The sequence below is a fragment of the Canis lupus genome, chromosome 11 (genome assembly GCF_011100685.1).
Source record: "Canis lupus familiaris isolate Mischka breed German Shepherd chromosome 11, alternate assembly UU_Cfam_GSD_1.0, whole genome shotgun sequence".
Taxonomy (NCBI): Eukaryota; Metazoa; Chordata; class Mammalia; order Carnivora; family Canidae; genus Canis; species Canis lupus.
In genome coordinates, this window is record NC_049232.1 from 69,321,157 (window position 1) to 69,333,780 (window position 12,624).

Genomic DNA, 12,624 nt, shown 5'->3' on the forward strand with positions numbered 1-12,624 from the left:
CCTGGTCCCTGTCCACACCACCCCTGCAGTGTCCAGCATGATCTCTTGCTACTTTCCCAAGCTGCAGTTCTCCCAAATGTATTATGAATTAGCTGCATTGTTGCACATTCTGCTCCCTCCACTGTGACATCTTCTAGTCTTTCCACTTCATATCACCATGCTCCCCTATTTTAAAACTTTGTATTAAAATCTTTCTTCCATCATCTGCTTCCAAGATTGGGTGGGATGCTCATCTTCTTTGTTCTTACAGCTTCCTATTCTTCCTCTATCATCAAATATTTCATACAAGACTGTGACTGACTTCTTTTCCATCATTTCCATTAAATCATCAGATGTAGGAGGGCAAGTGCTAACTCCTATCCCTTCCCTATGGTTGTAGCTCCTAATGTACTGATGGTCTTAATAGACATCTGTTGAAGTAAACATCTAACATCTTTCCAAAGAATCTGGCAAAGGATGATGTTTATGTCCCTTGGTTGCCCATTCTTGGTTTAACAAACCTAGTAAGAATCTTTTCTTTAAGACTAGCCTAAATCTTTGCCATTGTAACTTCTGAACACACACTCACACTTAATATTGAATCATCTTGAAGGAGTTTACAAATGTGTTCTTATTCTTGTGTTTCTTTTTTAGAAAGTTGGTATACCTAATCAAACCAGGTCTTTTTTATGTAAATTTATTTTTTATTGGTGTTCAATTTGCCAACATATAGAATAACACCCAGTGCTCATCCCGTCAAGTGCCCACCTCAGAGGAACCAGGTCTTAAAAGTGTTAGATATATGGGTTCACATGAAGAAGTGCGTATTATCATGCAAAATATAAGAAGACCTCAACAGATGGGAGAACACTAAAGACACCAGACTGGGGATATGGATATTTGGGATTTAGTCCTTCGATTGTGTGACCTCGAGAACTCTAACAGACGCTCCTCATTTTAATGTACCCGACTATCTACAAAACCTGGTAACAGCCTTGTTGTACTTCTGTTTAAAGTAAAGGTCAATGGATTCTGGGTTTGTGCCTGGGGAATGTCCTATGAGAAGAGAATAAGAGTTTTAGGGCATGGACCTATGGGCATCTACTTGAGATAGCTGTAGATATAGATTTACATGTAGTTGTAAGAAACAAGACAGGGAGATCCTGTATACCCTTCACTCAGTTTTCCCCAAAGGCAACATCTTGCATAACGAGATCATAACATCACAACCAGGAAACTGCCATTGACATTCAGATTCTATCAGTTTTAAATGCACTCATTTGTGTATACATATTTAGTTCTGCGCAATTTGTCACATATGCAGATGTGTGTGACCATCCACCACAGTCAGACACAGAAAAGCTCCATGTCAAGGATCCCTCATGCTATAGTTCATAGCCACTGCCTTCCCTTCTGCCCTTACCCTTTGGCATCCTCCAGTTTGCCTTCCAACTCAATGATCATGTTATTTCACAAATGTTATATAAATGGAATCATGTAGTCTGTACCCTTCTGAATTGACTTTTTGTTTTCACGCAGCATAATTTCTTTGAGGTCCATCCAGATTATTACGTGGTCAATAGTTCATTTCTTTTGATTGCTGAGTGGTATTCCATGGCATTAATGTAGCATAGCTTGTGTAACCAGTCACTCATTGAAGGACACCTGGGTTATTTCCAGGATTGACTTATTATGAATAAAGCTGCCATGCGTATTGGTGCACAGGTTTTTGTGTGAACATGCCTTAATTTCATTTCTGGTGTAAATGCCCAGAGTGAAATTGCTGGGTCATAATGGTAGGCACCTGCTTAGTTTTGTAGGTAACTGGCATACTGCTTTTTCTAAAGTGGTGGTATCAATTTATTTCCCACTCACAATGTGTGAAAGAGCCAACATCCTCTCTGTATCCCCCTTCTTGCATTTGGTGTTATCATTACCTCTCATTTTAGTCCTTCTGTTAGGTGTATGGTGATAGCTCACTGCAGCTTCAATTTGCATTTCCCTAATGGCTAACAATGTTGAACTTTTTTTCAGGCACTTACTTGCCATCTGTAAACTCTGGTGATGCAAACATCTATTTTGGCTCCTAAAAGTTACTTCTCACTTCCTTCTTGCTACTCAGTGGATTCCAAGGCAGAAAGCAAATAGCTACAGATAAATGATGAGTTATTAATTTGAGTGCCAACTGTGTGCAAGGTAGTGTTCTAGGTACTGGGAAGAAAGCAATGATAAGAACAGAGAGCAATCCGTATTGTCATGAAGCTTATATTCTAGTGGATTGAGATGGCCAGTAAATAAAATAAGTAAAGTGTATAGGGAGATGGGCAGGTACTTTAGTTACATTTTAACATAGGGTGGTCAGACAAGCTCACCCTTGCTGAGAGGAGATGCTTGCATGAAGACCTCAGGTAAGGCAAGCCATGGTGTCTGGTAGCAAACTGCTCCTGGCTTTGAAGCAGCTGTGTTCCAGAAGTATTGGGGTGGCCAGGAAGGCTGGTGCAGTGAGTGAGGAGGAGACGGGAGCAATGAGGTCAGAGCAGTATCAGAAGCAGGGCTTCTGGGCATGGGTAGGACTTGACTTCCCATTCAGTGTGGTGGGGAGGTTCTCGAATATGTAGGGCAGAGGAGTGGCAGGTTCTGATTTTGCTTCATAAGGATTATCCTGGCTGCTATGTTGAGAGTAGCCCGAAAGAAGGGTGGAATCAGGGAAACCAGTTTGGAAACTACTGCAATTATCCAGGAAAGGCAAGATGGTGACTTGGACAGGGCAGTGACAGTCAGGGTCACAAGAAATGGTAGGTTCCGGATCATATTTTGATGTAGAGTGGACGTAACTCCTTATCCAGCTGGATGTAGGGTGAGAGAGAAGAGAAAAGTCTGAGTTCAAGGTTCTTGGTTGGAACCTTGGAAGGATTGAGATGCCATTAGCGGAAACAGCAAAGGAAGCTTGAGAGCTCAGATCAAGATGTGCACTACTGAAGGTAACTTTTAGACAACCAAGTAGAGGTGACATTACAAGGAGGCAGTGGATGATGAGTCTGGGGGTCCCAGGCATAGGCTTGGGTGCAAGATTAAAAATGTGAGAATCTTGCTTGGCACAGCACCTATCATATAGTGCTCTAAAGTGGATGCTTCTCTTGACTATAGGTCCTTAATTTCTTAATTCAAAATCTTTGGTGCCAGGTTTTGGTATTAAGTTGAGCTACATGATATCATCTGACTATTTTTGACCTATAATAATAATAATTTCACATGGTTCACCTTAACAATCCCCTCCACATGCCTTATATCACATAATACTCTTAGTGGGGTTTGAAACAGTGTCCTATCATCAAACACAGAAATATTTCTGCAGCCTAATACACTCATGCTAAGTGGGACAGGTAAGGACCATATGCACAAACATGTGTGCACCCTTTCAACTTAGCTGACCTGTGTATTATAACAGCTTTCACATTTTTAGGGCTTTTTGGATTTTGGATTGCATGGCATCCAGAGGGTTGAAATAGGCTCATGAGTGAAAGGTGCTGAGAAGCACAATTCAGCTCAATTTTAAGATTATGCCAATGCTGTTCAATGATTTACCATGCTTTTTCCAAAGGTGGGAGCTGTCTGTCCCATGAGTACACGTGGGATATTCAACGACTGGAGAGATTGTTAGAGTTGATGTCTTTTACAGGTCTTGATCTCCCTGAGACAGAAATGACTCTAAATCATTTCTATATTTAGACCGCATTCTCTCCATCTCTAAAATGGGACCAGGGAGCTGAACTTTGTGATTACTGAGGATACATCTGGCATTAATTTTCAGGGTCTCTATGCTTCTCTATTCACTAGTTGTTCCTCCTACCTATCTCTACATATCTTTGTTTGTTGAGTAACCCTCTTTCCAGACTGTACCATGGCAATTTTCCCAGGATGTGCAATGAATAATTAGCATGGGCAGCTGGATGGGGAGACAGACGTTTTCCCTGTTGCTTCCCAAATTGGGAAAAATGGTTATTTTTTTCAGTAATGACTTCTGGACATCCAAGCGTCTTTTTGACTTATGCAATATCCACATGCTTCCTGCAAGAGTGCTAATCTAGGGCACAGTTCCACCTTCCTGGAATGATGTAGATGGTGGCAGGGCCTCCCCTTTCTGGTTCTCTTGGCAGATGAGCTATTTGATGAAAGACTTTTTCAATGGCTGATACAAGCCTTCTAAGGGGCAACCTAAAAATTCAAACATTTTGAATGGAAACCTTTCTAAAACATAATTTACAACTTTAAAACAGTTTTTTTTTTAATTTGATTATAAAAGTAACATATTTTGACTCTAGGAACCAAAAAAAAAAAAAAAAAAAAGGTGGGGGTGGGTGGGAGGAAAACAATTATCATAGTCCCTAAACTGGGGAATGGCAGACTTTTTCTGCCAAAGGGTCAGATGGTAAGTATTTTAGAATTTGTGGGCCAATGAGCAAAAAGGACAATATCATATAGGTGTTTATACAATCTGGAAACCACTCTTAGTGTGCAGACCATACAAAACCAGGGCTGGCTAGACTTAACCTGTGGGCAGTAGTTTTCTGAGCTCTGGTCTACACATACCATCTAGAAATTGGTATTGACCTTTAAGAGTATATCTCTGCAATTTAATTTTCTATGCTTTTCTTTCTTGTTTTTTAAAAAAAGGATTGCCTTGCATATCCCATTTTGATTTTTGTGGATCTCACTGAATAGCAGCATTCCAGGAATAAAGTTTTTCAGGGCTATGTAGACCTTCTCTCAATTGTTCATTTCAACAACTTCCACTTAAAGTGCTTTTGTATTGTTTCTTACTAATTTATAGATAAAACGTAGTTCTTTTGTTGTTGTGTTTTGGGTCTTGCATGGAGCCCAGGAGGGGCATCTCTAGGACAGAGGCTATGAACATGTTTGATGCCTTACCTATGTAGAGGTGGGACCACCCATCACCCCATCTCTGCCAGGATTGGGTATTTTCCCAAAACAACAACATCATTTACATTATTAAGTGGGCTATGACAGCAGATTTAACCTTGTCTGGATAATTCTGGTTTCCACCATGAACATCATATAGTCTGAGCTTGGGTCCTTTGCAGCCATTGAATGAATCACAAAGGATAATGTTGCTTGTATGCTAAGCATGCCCTCAGATTAGACTTTTAGAATCTTCTCTTCTTTTCCTTTTTTTCCTATTTGTTCTCTTCCTTTCTGCTTTGCTTGGATCTAGCCGCCCTTTAGATTCACCAAGATTCTCACACAGGTTAAAGCCAGCTTGTCCACTCCTAAGCACATGCCTAAGAGGATCTCTTACAACATTCAGCAAGAGGTGACTACAAGGACCTTCATTACAGCAGTTGCCATGGTAGCAAAAAGCTAGATGCACACCTGGTGCTTTTCACCAGGAAGGGTGGTGAATACAGTTTGTGCAGTGCTGTACAGTCATCCATGTGAAGGAAAAATGTAACATGCCTCAATGGGGATGATTCTTAGCAAAACAATATAAAGTGGAAAAGTAAGTTCCCAAAGATTTATACAAGCAAAGTTTATATAAAATTAAAAATCATGCACACACACAAATACATATAAATACAACAAATTAAAAAGGAGAGTAAACACGGCTAAACACAGGGCTCAGGAGGATGGATACCCTGAGCTGGGGCAGTTTAGTGGTGGTTGCAAGGGGCTTCAAGGGGGTATCATCTGATATCCCTCAATATCCTGGCTTTCATTTTATGTCATAGGTTTGTATTTATAATATCATTCATTTGGGGAATATAATGTCATAACTAATTAACTTGCTTTATTTTATGTCTAGGTTCATAGGTATTTATAAATGTCATAACTAATTAACTGGCTAAATAACTAATTAACAGTCCAAGCATGGGCCATGATGACAGTAGTACCATGATCCAGGGATTATGACAGTTCCAATTCTATCCTTCTGAGATCTAAAACTAGACAAAAATAACACTCAGTGTGGTCCTGATAAGACTATCTGAAAAATCATATGCATGAGTATTAGTACATAGATTCCAGGGTGTCTGTTTTGTCTGTCTCACAGAGGAAAGTTTTATTTATTTGTTTTTTTTAGTTCTTGATTCTGGTCCAGGCAGCCAGTATTGCAAGATAAACATCTTGAACGAGGCTCCATTATTAGGTTCATAAGTATTCCCTTAAAAGAGCCTGAATATAAATTGTGTACTTTTGATTATTTGTTTACAGCAAGACTATAGGAGGAGACCTGTCTCTGGATAGATGATGTATTGCAGCTAGGAGAATAGTGCTCAGCTGGACCGAGGATTGGCAAAGGTCTAGGAATGAAGCGAGGGAGTGTACCAGGCAGCGACAGAGTGCCTATAGGTTTGGAGCACGCAAAAGGGAGGAAGGGAACCTGAGAAGTCTTGGCCAGGCCAAACAACCAGACCATATCTTGCACTGTTTCTCCCTTCTCTAGCCTTCACATTATTACTCAGTTTCAGTCAAGAATGCTGCTAGGTTGTGAGGCTTGGCTGTGAGTGTGGGCATTCCCTCGTTCCTCAGGTACTTTCTCTGTGGCCTCAACTGAACCAGAAACTGGAGATACAGATTTGACCCAGATGTGAGATAGAGGACCCCTATTATTTTGTCCATGGTTGTATAGGACAAGCCTTATTTCGAACATAGTATTGGCTCTTAGTGCTCAACTGAGTTGAGTGGTTCTTAAGCTAAAGGAGCAGAGGGCTAAGCATGAAGTTACATTCATAGTGACAGCCCCAGGCAAAGGTAGCACTCCCTCTTCTCCATGTGTTCAGCCCACACCTCAATTACTGAAGTCTTATCACATTGCATTGTCATGATTTATTTATACACCTCTCCTACCCACTAGCCTGTAAACACCAGAAGGGTAGAGGCTGTGTCTTTTTTGTTGCTACGTCTCCCAAATTCAGGAAATAGAGTGGATGCTAAATAAATGGGAGAACACTGTGCACTTACCACCCCTTGTTGTTGGTGCCCAGTGAGTGGGACTCAAAGGGGAGACAGATTATCTTAGTTAAGAGGGTTCAGGAAGCTCAGAGAGGAGGGGGCGCATATATTTGGGGTTTGAATGGGTTTCATGGATGGAAAAGGGAGGATGGAGAGTGGGAAGTGGGGTGGTGGTGGTGAGGTGGGGATAGTCGAAGTTAATAACAACTGACTGCATGCCTACTGACACACTGGAGTAGACTGGTGGCAAGTAGTCAATATTGCTATCCTTGTGCCTACTAGCTACAAATCAGCCTGGAAGATGAGGAAGGACCTGGGGTTTATGTGAAGAGATAGAATGGGAATAAATATTATGTGGTTACCATCTTTATTCCAGCTCTGCATCAGGAGCTTTCTGTACATGGTCTTACTTGATTCTTATATAACTGTGGCAGGCAGGCATTATAACTCCAATTTCTAAAAGTAGGAAACAAACAACAGAGGAGTGATACAAGGTGCTTAGGGCTACCTAAAAAGTGAGTGGATAAACTAGAGCTGAAGTTGAATCCAGACCCTTATATTCCTGGGCCTGTGCTCTGTTTTCTCTGCTGTCCTGTCACAATGTCACACATAGAGTGTGTGGTCAGTGGAGGTCAGGGCAAGAGCCAGGGTGTGAGCAGGAGCCATCAAAGGCATCCAGGAGACTTTGTGGGGGAGAGGAGCAGAAATGAGGGCAAGGCCTAGGGCTGGGCAGCTTCCTAGGCCTGGGTGGGTGTTCCTAGCCAGAGACATTCTATTTGGAGTCTTTAAACCTCCACCCTTTGTACCCAATAAAGTTCACAGTGGCCACACCCTTGTCATGGCCTTTCTGGGGAATGTTTCTGGAACTGGACAGAGGTCTCAGGCAGGGAAGGGGGGCAAGGCATTGTCCTGGAACCAGGGCCAGATTTTAAAATCATATTTTGGATTTTATATGAGAGAAATTGAACATAAGTTTCAGCTGGAGAACTTGAGATGAGTAATGCCTGGTTAGGGGAGGCGCTCCACTCTAAAGATGAAAAGGAAGTGGTAATAAATAATCAGAGACTAAAGATGCGACTGAGCCAAGTAGATGGTTTTAGTGCCAACTATGATGAGGACTGGTTTCATGGGGGCCATTTTTCATCTAAAACATCTGATTGATACATTGATGGAGGCAATGCATGCAGGAGAGGAAAATATGGGAGGCGGAGAAAGAGGAAATGAAATGGATAGACACAGAGAGACAGAGCTGGAGACAGAAATACACAAAGATAAAGGAAAAACACAAAGAGATACAGAGAATAACACCCTGAAGATCCAGGCGCTCATGGAAACCAGGACAGTGAGATAAAGAGACAGATAGAGAGATGAGGACAAAGAGAGGAAGGGGGACAGTGACACAAACACTCAATGGATGGCTGAGGCTAATGGAGAAAATACATGTGAGTCCCCTGAGAAGGAAGGACTGCATCTGGGCACTTTGGACCTCCACAGGAGGATGTGTTCTTTGGCTTGGCTGAGGTACTGGCCAGTCCTAAGTTTCTGTGTTTTCCTGACTGGCAGGTGGAAACTCCAGAGTAAAAGGTCACCTACAGCATAGACTTTCCCTGTAATCAGCCCTCATTTCATTCTTCCCTCTCAGACACCTGCTTGCACCTCTGCGGTCACATCCAATGACCAACTGCTCAATACTGACCCTCAGAACATTCTTCCTTGGGCTGGGCTACCTTCCTGTGGCTTCCAGTTTGGAAGCAAGACATGAACAAAGCTAGTACTGCTTTTTCACTTAGCTCTTCAGGTGGTTGATGACAACGACTGTGTTCCCACTGTGTTCTCTCTTTGTCAGGATCATCTGTAGTTCCTCCACTGCTTTTAGTGGCAGCATGGGCTAAGTTCTGCCATAGTAATAGATTATCCCAGGATTTTAGGGGCTCTCAGGAACAAAGGTTTAGTCCTTGTGTTATTATTTTTTTAACATAATTTTAACAGCCTAACTGTTAAAGAGTTAATTTTTCAGGACACTTGCTAAAGACCAGTAAGGCAGACTTTATTAAAAGGGGGATATCACAGTGGGTGTAGGGATCCTTTCAATGGGGTCTTGCAGACTTTGCACTTGGCTCCGAGGACAGTATGGGCCAGTGGAAAATCTATAGCTAAGGAGTGGGGTGAAGATCAGTGGATGGAAAATTACTAAGGAGAAATATTAGGAATAAGGGGGACTTTTGGCTAGACTGACTCAACAGGATTCTTACTGAAGGCAGGCCAGGGTGAGCAGATGCGGCCTGGGCGGTGGTAGGGAATAAAGAGCCTGATTGGATATCAAGAGTGATCAGATATGGAGGATGGAGGATTCTGGCTAAACCGACTTGGCAGGTTTCTTGCTAAGATGGGGTAGCGCAGAGATGAACACTAAAGCTCAAAAGTCAGAGCCTAGTTAAGAAGAGGGTATACAGAAGCCTGAGTAGATTTTTGGCCAAAGAGAGAGACTCTTTGTAAGTTATTTACTCTTTATGTTCATTGCAGGCTGGGACCATTGCTTCGATTCCCATTCACCCCAGGACCCAAGCTGAGTAAGCACGGCTAAAACTGGCTGCTCACGATGGTTGAAGAAAGGGATTGTGTGTCTCCACATGTTGGTCCCGAAAGCTTCTACCAGAAGTGATACATGTCACCTTCAATCATGTTGCATTGGCCAGAGTCTTATGTCCAAGAGGTGGGGATGGGAACTCTGCGCTCAAGAAGGGGCAGCATATATTTGTGAACAATGACACCAGAACTGGCTTTTCTCCCACTACAGTCTCCAGCTCTCTCACTAAGCTAGTAAAAAAATAAAGATTTGTGGAGGCTCCCAAGTTTATTGATACTCCTTTGGGTGTTTGAGGGCCACCACTGGACAAGAAACTTGAGGGGAGTGATGCTCCTGGGGGCAGCAGGTGATTGTACCCATGAATGGTTCTCCTTATCTTATAGCTACATCACATAGAACATATGTTCACCAAGTTTGCCAAGGCTGCAAAAGATAAAGAGGGAGAGGAAACAATTTGATCTTTCCACCAGAGTTTTACTGATGAATACATGAGAAATAAACGTTTATGGTGTTGATCTACTGAAATTTTAGGATTTGTCTGTTTGGACAGTTACTGTTCACTATTTTGATGCAGAGATTGGGACAAAAGTAGAGTGCTCCAAAACAAAAACATTAAATATATGATGTTAGCTGAGTGATCAGGGGACAGGTAATGGGAAGCTGAACTTAGCACTGAAAACATGGAAGCCAGGGTGGGGAGTGGCAAAGGCATTTGCACAGTTGCTGCCTGGGACGGCTTGAAAGGTAGACTCTATCCTCGTGGAACTCATCACCCCACTTGGAAGAGGCAGGAAAATAGGAGAATGGTAGGTAGCATGGCTGCATTTGGCAAAGTATTACAGGTGTGAGATGAGCTCAGGAAACTATTAGGTGGATTGTAAACAGAAGTTAAGAATAGAGAGAGTCCATAAATGTGAGGCCTTGAATTTAAAATAGCATACTGCATTAGATACCACACAATAAGGGATGGAATTCACAAAGGATTTAAGTGGCAAAAGCCTCGTAGAACCTTTCAGTTGGAAAAATGACTCAGGGCACAGATCAGATGAAAAGAGCAGCCTCTTCATTGATTTTTCTATATAGCCTCCTGGTAGCTGCCATTAGCTTAAGAGACAGAGAAGCAAGGAAGTGGAAAATCAAGTTAAAAGACAGATTTCAGAAGTACATCCTAAAAAGAACTTTAGCCATAGTCACTGCCAATAGATTAGAAACCTCTTATGTTATTGAGTGAAACATAATGCCGAGAGACACCATGAGTCTGGTCCAGGAAATCTTTGTGGCTCAAAACTACCTCTGGGATGCCAACCTCCCATGAATGGAAAGTAGACTAAGGAAACTATGCCCCGGGTGTGGGGGTTATATCAAATACCCACGTCATAATATCAAATACCCACTTCATATGTGTCCAAGGAAGGTCATGGCTCCCGAAGGGTGCCTCAGGGGTCATGAGAACAAGGGACAAGCATGAGCTGCCCTGAGAGGAGATTCACAGTCCCTCACCCAGTGCAGGAGCCTTCCTGAAGTCTGCCCAGCGCTTTGTGTATTCCTCATTCTTTCTAAGCAGGTGTGTGGATTGTGGCTGGCCTGTCCCTATTTTCCTCCACTGTATGTTGGATGTGTGGTGTATGTGTTGGAGGGTAGGGGTTGCTGGGAGAGAGGGATATGTAACTCATCCTTTTAGATCATAGGTCTAGGGTAGTGATTCTCAACTAGGGAACACTTGGCAATAGCTGGAGGCAGTTTTGGTTGTCACAACCAGGGGTGGCGGTGCCAATGGCATCTCATGGGTGCCAGGGATGTTGCTAATCATCCTACAATGAACAGGACAGCCCCCTATGACAAAAAATTGTCCAGGCTCAAATGTCAGTATGACCAAGGTCAAGAAACTCTGGTCAAAGGAATAAAAGGTGTAACATTCCTGACCGAATAGTAAGATTACAAGACATTGCCTAGAAATCAGAGAGCCCGACAAGGAGTTGGTGCTCATTCCCTCGTTCAACATTTAGCTGACCTTAAAAAAAAAAAAAATTTAGCTGAGTGCCTGCAAAGGGAAGGGGGTGACGGGCGGTGGTGATGGAGGGATGGGGGATTTGTCAGTAATTCATGCTACTTGTTGCAATAGACAATCTCCCCAAATCTCAGCATCTTAAGCAACAAATGTTATTTTTTTGTCATGTCAGGAAAGATCTGTTTTTCTCCTGAACAACTAATCTTATTTTTCTCTTACGGGCATTATGATCCTGGTAATGGACTGATTTTTGTCATTGGCTTGGCTACTAGGAAGCTCATTATAAGAACTATTCATTACTTGTCCACAATAGCCAAACTGTGGAAGGAGCCACGATGTTCTTCGACAGACGAATGGATAAAGAAGATGTGGTATATATACAACGGGATATTACTCAGCCGTCAGAAAGGATGAATACCTACCATTTGCTTTGAGGTGGGGGTGGACCCTGGAGGGTATTATGCTGAGTGAAATAAGTCAATCAGAGAAAGACAATTATCATATAATTTCACTCATATGTAGAATATAAGAAATAGTGAAAGGGATTATAAGGAAAAGGAAGAAAAGTGAGTGGGGAAAAATGAGAGAGGAAGACAAACCATGAGAGACTCCTAACTCTGGGAAACAAAGGGTTGCAGAAGGGGGAGGGGGATGGGGTAACTGGGTGACGGGCACTGAGGAGGGCACTTGATGGGATGGCACTGGGTGTTGTACTATATGTTGGCAAATTGAATTTAAATAAAATATTAAAAAAGAACTGTTCATTGCTGGCTCATCTTCCTATCTGACTCTCATTTGCCCGTGAGTTTGATTCCCTCCCCTTCCTTGCTCCCATATTGTTGTACTTTTGTTTATTGCCTCACAATATCTTTGGGATTAAAGGGAACTGTGGAATAATGGAATGAATCAATATCATTCTTGCTGAGAGGTAGCTGTCCCCAGTGAAAGGGACATTGGAGAACCAGTAAGTATCCCTTTACTTCTTTAAAATGGAAAGTGGATCTTTAGGTCCCAGCTTGAAAATTTGCAGAATTGAAACTGATGTTTGGGCCTGGAATCTGCAAATAGCTTTTCTTTTTCA

At 42.3% G+C, this 12,624-nt stretch overlaps 1 long non-coding RNA gene across 4 annotated transcripts in view; it reads left to right on the forward strand.

The window, feature by feature from the left end:
- LOC106559509 overlaps nucleotides 1-9,800 on the forward strand; it is a 106,293-nt gene extending 96,493 nt beyond the window's left edge. For all 4 annotated transcript variants that reach the window (XR_005367200.1, XR_005367201.1, XR_005367202.1 and 1 more), the window contains one exon: nucleotides 9,472-9,800. This is a non-coding gene — a long non-coding RNA (uncharacterized LOC106559509). The remainder of the gene's footprint in view (nucleotides 1-9,471) is intronic.
- Nucleotides 9,801-12,624: the final 2,824 nt, after the last annotated feature.